Source organism: Gavialis gangeticus, unplaced genomic scaffold (genome assembly GCF_001723915.1).
Source record: "Gavialis gangeticus isolate Ggan-Ray unplaced genomic scaffold, GavGan_comp1, whole genome shotgun sequence".
Taxonomy (NCBI): domain Eukaryota; kingdom Metazoa; phylum Chordata; order Crocodylia; family Gavialidae; genus Gavialis; species Gavialis gangeticus.
In genome coordinates, this window is record NW_017729025.1 from 13864975 (window position 1) to 13871133 (window position 6159).

Consider the following 6159-nt stretch of genomic DNA (forward strand, 5'->3'; position numbering starts at 1 on the left):
TATAAGGTCCCTTCCGACCTGACTTCTATGATTCTATGATTTTATGATCCATGCTAGAGAATCCAATGAACTGCTCCCCGGGTTCACTGCACCATGGGGAGCTGCTCAAGAGCGTGGGTTCTTCTGCATTGCAAGGGGATCCATTGCTCCTGGAGAAGTGGTAGAGCACTGACCTCCACTTCCTCATGGTGGCTTTGAGGGATTAACTGCGGCTTTTGTCAGTATACTGCACCCCAAAATTCCTAGTCCCAATCCCAGCTCTGCTGGGCAGAAAACTGGAAAAAAAACCTCAAAGGAAAGGTTAGGCCTATCTTGGCTTGGGTCTGAACTACAACTAGCACCCAACCACTCCACTTGGTTGGGACATAAACTACAAAAGGGACAAAAGGAGGCTGAGGCCTATCTCACTGGCCCTGGACTAGGCAGCAAAAAGCCAACCAGGTCTATAGTGCACTGAGGCTTGGATAAATAACAAGCAGTGCCAGGTCTCACCCAGGTTCAAGCTGTGCTAGACTTCACCCTGGCCCAAATCTGCCAGCCAAACATATGGCTGGGGTTCAGCCGCACAGCTAGGCCGAAATGCAATAACTGTGAAACAGCAAAAAGGGCCCAGGCCTATGGCTGGAAATCCAGTCTCAGCTACACCACTGTGCTGATATACTATAATTATGAAACAGAGGGGGCCAGGCCCATGTGACCAGTTACTGCCAGGACTCATTCCTGATCAGTCTGCTCCAGGGATTAACACCCCCACAGTATTATCCGACTCAAGGCCTGTGTGGCCAAAACTGCCAGGACTCCATTCCTGATCAGTTTGTTCCAGAGATCAACACCCTCAATCAAGAAAAAAATGGGAAGAAAGAGGAAGGAAAAAGAAGTGTCAAACTGCGAGACAGGCTTTTTGTCCCTCCACCTGAGGCTTTCCTGTCAAACAACTTTTGTTCACCTGTCCAGTGAAGAGCAAAGCAACCCCTCCTCCCCCCCATGGGGAGTAGTTTTTCTGGCTCCCAGTTCAGCTGTGCAGCTCTTAACAGCCCAAGCAGAAAGAGTGTCATAGGATTGATCTACATGAAGAGTCTACCTCCCCACAGGAGGGACACCTCTCACTTGTCTGCTATGCCTTAGTTAAAATACAATAAAAATGAGAAGTCAATGTTGTCCCATGGGGTTACTCACGGTTTGATGTCCTAGTGGTCATGGGCTCCACCTGCCCTACACCACATCCACATGCCAGCTGCGTTGTTACCTAGTATGCATGGTTCCCTTGGTCAGTGATGTCAGGTCCTACAGCTCAACTGCTCTGGCGGGATATTGTCTCTCTGAAATCTGGCCCAGGAAATAATCAAAACAAAACAAGTAATTGTCCCAAAAATAGTGTCCCTATGGACAAACTGGATTACCCTTTTTCTCAGGCACAACCCCTTCTGGGCATCTGCTATCTCTCGGCCTTAAGGATACCTCAGGGCAGGCTGGCTTGGTACACTGTGTCTGCACGCCTTCCAGTTCAGGGCTTCTCTGTAGCCCCCTCAGCTTCCCCGGTTCAGCTACGGCTCCCTACCCCTTCTTTGCCCTGGCTCTTCCTTCTGGGGCCGTTCCCAAGGGTAAAAACGGCTCTACTGGGCTCATTCCAGTGTTCGCCATCTCTCACTCTTCCTCCCTGCTGGGTCTATCTGCTCTTTAAATTTCCCAGCTCATTGCAGCTCTTTGATGTCATAAAGTGCCATGGTAGTGCAATTCACTAATTCCCATCCATCTTCTGTGTCCCTGTAGGTAAGTCTATTTGGAGCCCGGTCTCTACCAGGCTCCACTGTGCCAGAGCTCGGCCCCCAACCTCCAACCTTGCCATACAGTGGCACTGAGTGGACTCTTCTATTTGGGCTGCTCCATCACAGTGAGAGAAACCTTAGTTGGGTTGGTCTTATATACCTGGTGTAGCATCACCCAAGCCTCGTCCAATTAGTGAGTGCCACGCTTGAGCCTCTCTCTTACTCAGTCTGCCTGGAGAATCTTCTGCTTCCTCTCGCCAATGAGGCCAGGGAGTTTTACACATTTTGCCCAGATATAGGCTCCAGCTTACCATGTGCTGAGAACATGGCCAGAACAACAGGGGCCATCTTGCTCACAAAAACACACACACACAAACACAATACACAGCAATCAAAAGCATACACTTTACCATACACAACCCAAGTGTCTGTGGGTGTTACATATCTATCTATATCTCACTGAACACCCCCCCCCACACACACTATATAGATATCTAAATAAATTATAATTTATTTTAAATATTCCTTATTGACATATCTAAAAAAAAATTGAGAGCTGTATCTCATTGTCCATGAAATCTATTTTAAATTCAGTGATCGATAGATAGATCGATATCTATATCTATCTCTTGATCACTGAATTTAAAATTCAGTCTCAATTTTTTTCAGATATGTCAATAAGGAATATTTAAAATAAATTCCAATTTATTACTGTCCCAAGACCATTCCCTTCAGTATCTAAGTTTGTGCGTGTTTTCCAGGGATATTCTAAAAATTTGAGAAAATAAATTTGCTGGTGGGGACATGCCCTAAGATTAGAGATTTTAAGTGTCTTAAGAAAAGTTGGAGAGAATTTGGACTGGTTCCAGAGCTGTATGATGAAAATGATAGAGAGCTTGGGAAACAAGCTATATAGGGGAAGTCTGAAGGAATCAGGCATGTTTACTTTGGAAAAAAGGAGCTTAAGGGGAAGACAGTAGTTTTCAAATATTTGAGAGCTGGCCATAAAGAAGGAGGTGAACACTGTTCTTGCAGGTTACAGATTAAATGAGATTAAGGTATAGAAAAGTAAGTTTTGATTAAATCTCTAGAAAAACTTCCTAACTCTAAGAGCAAATGGACAATGGAACACGCTGCCCTGGGAAGCTGTGCCATCCCCTTCACTAGAATTTTTCAGCAAGAAGCCGGATGGGCATTTGTCTGTGATAGTTTAGAAATAGTAAATCCTCAGTCTGTGCAGGACATTGAAGTACATGAACTTTGAATCTGGAAGAGTCTATGATTCTACTGTAAAACATCTGTAATCACAGGTGCATTTTGTCTAGGTTGAGTTTGATAGGCTTTTTAAAGGGGTTCAACGATGTGTTTGCCTGTGATAACAGAGGACTGGACTTGATGACCTCCAAGGTCCTATGCTCCCATGAAGTTGGGTGTTTGGACTGGCCCTGTACCATGGACCCTTCCACCATGCTTGTTAGGAGTCACCTGCTGATGTTATTTTCTTGTGTTTCTTTTACTTTGATCCAGCTAAAAGCCACTTGTTTTCTGACAAGGCACAAAGGAGAATGGATATGAGGAGGCTGTGTGGAGTAGCTATTGTGGTTATACTAGAAGTTGGCTGTGGCCACAGGGTAAAAAAGGTTGTTTTTCTTGAGCTGAATGCTGCTCAGTACAGGGATCTGCCTGTTGCTGATAAAAGTAGAGTATAGTACAGGGGTGGGCAAAATGTGGCCCATGGGCCAGATGCGGCCTGCCAGGTCATTCTATCCAGCCCACAGGGCCCCTAAAAAATGTAGAAAATTAATAGTTATCTGCCCCTGGCTGCCTGTCATGCAGCCCTCGATGGCTTACCAAAACTCAGTAAGCAGCCCCCCACCCAAAATAATTGCCCGCCCCAGTCTAGTATGCACGCCTTTAGCTGTTTCTGAAGTGAAGAAGAGCCATGATTAACCCAAGATCTCCTTGCCTAAATGTGAAGAACAACCCAGAAACGCGACTACCTACAGCTGTGTTGATGCTAAGGGAGTAGTCAATGACACGGTTTCACAGCAGAGCTGTTCAGTAAAGCGCCTAGTCACAAAGAAGGAGGAAATCAAGCGATCGCTGTTGCAAGCAACAAGTTCATTGGCAGAGAAGTAGAGAAGCACATTTGGTACAATTCTGAACGTGAATATTGTTTGTATACTGCTAGCTTAGCAATATGGTTAATCAATAAATGCAATAAAGGACGACCTCACTACAACTGGGAATACGGAATTTCTTTAGAGATCCAAGTTATATAGAAAACTCTTCCTAGACTGAGATCAATTATACAAAACAATATTTTGGTAGGGCTCCCAAAACAATTATTTGTTGTCTTTTGGTTGACTCAGTGGTAGGCATATTAATATCAGCTCTACCCAGGAAAGAAATTAGTTTTTTCTTTTAATGAAAACAGTACATTATTTTTAATCTTTTAAAGGATGAAGACTTAAAAAAAGGGAAAAGAAGACTATTTAAAAATTGCTTATTGGCATCCTTTAAAAATAGTCAGCAATATGCTGCAATAGGTGGACCTTAATTCATGCTAACCTTGCACACCTAAATACCATTAATTCATCAAAACTAATAACGTTAATTCCTTCAAAAATGAGATTAAAGACAGGCACCCCTTGCAGTCATAATCTGTGAATGATGGCACTAAAACGAAACCTACAGTATACAATGCTACCAACCGAGTTTTCCAAATGCAGTAAATTGCAACCAGCAACCAATTCAGAAATCCTCAAGACAATATACATTATCTTTTGGGAGGTGAGGGTTTGCATACCAAACAACAAAAAATGCCACACAAAAATGTGCAGTGGTATAACTTATCTACCAAACTAATTTTTAATTGTCAGAAGAACATCCCTGTGTTCAAAACAATAGTGCAGTCAGTAGAACCACTGGACTATTTAAGATAAATCAACATCTCTTTAAAGAAGTAGGAAATACATATTTTTTTTTATTTCAAGCAAATATGCTGTGTACCTAAGAAATGGACTTTTAAATATTTTAGTCTCATAACTCACCTCCTTTGAACTGGGATGCAGAGAGCAATTTCCTCTGTTTTAATGGTTGGTGTGTTATTCAGTGCTCCAGGGAAGGAGCCGGGCTGAGAATGGTGGAAACTAAAGGTGCGTACAAAAGGGGTGCAGAACGGGGGGAATTCGTATGAGCTACGACATTCAGTCTGGGTTGCTAGAAGGTAGTACAGTCTGCCAAGACACTAAAGGCCAGATTCAAATTATTCTTCTAGGGTAATGGTGCTCAACCTTTTTAGACTCAAGGCACCTCTTAGAAAATGCCAGCTCTTAATTTTCACTTGTTTTTCAAATACAGAAAAATAACAGAGCAATTCTTCTCTGGCAAGGAACTCAGAAAGGCCACAACAGGATAGAGTGGGTTTAACACAGTGGATCCCTGCCTGAAATCTCCGGGTTTATCTTATAAATCATGTCTGCATACTTAACAGCACTTGCACTTGGTGACATCCTACAGCACCCTTGAAAAGGTCTAAAGGCACCCCAGGGTGCTGCGTCACCTGGGTTGATAATCACTATTGTAAGGACCTCAGTAGGATCAAGGTGAAATGTAGGCATCTTAATTCCAGGAAGTGATCCGCAGGAGAGGCCGCACTTTTAATTCGTACTTTTAATTGGTACGCATTTTGTTTAGAACAGATGCCAACACTGGACCCTTAGCCTGCATTTGCTTATGATTTATGTTGCCATTTGCTTTAGGAGTAAATGGATTTGTGAGTGTATTGATAGGGACACCCCACTGAACCTTACTCTAACATTTATATTATGCCATTTCCTGCACCCGTGCTTTACAAGGCAGATACCTTACAACCTCTGTCAGGGCTGTGGTCCGGGGCCTGCTGCACTCAAAGGAAATCCTTTTATTGGCTTTGGTGGGCTCTGGATCAGGTTTCTGTGGAGCAAACAGTTTAGAGCTGCGTGCTGTTTGTCCTCAGGCCATCTCTGCACCTGCTCTTGCTAGTCCATCTCCTTTGCTGTAGGCACAGTCAGCACGGTCCTGTTCTCTCTGCTCATGAGCTCATTGGGGTCTTTAAATGCATTCAAAGCATCGTAGACGCTTTGCCCAGTATATCCAATCTCAGGTGCTGAAAGTGAGGTACCCAGGCTCATATTTAGGTGTCTAATGGTGACTTGCCTTCCAGAGGGGTAGAACACCAAAAACTCTTACTTATTTCTGTCCTTGTGTTCTGTGTTTCTGAATGGCTGGTGTGTTCATTTGCAGTGGTGTTTATGAGTAAAATGTGTTTACAATATCAGCACTTAACATTTGTGTTTCGTACAGCAGAAGTCAAAAAGCTAAAAGGATACCTGAGTTTACAGTATATGCA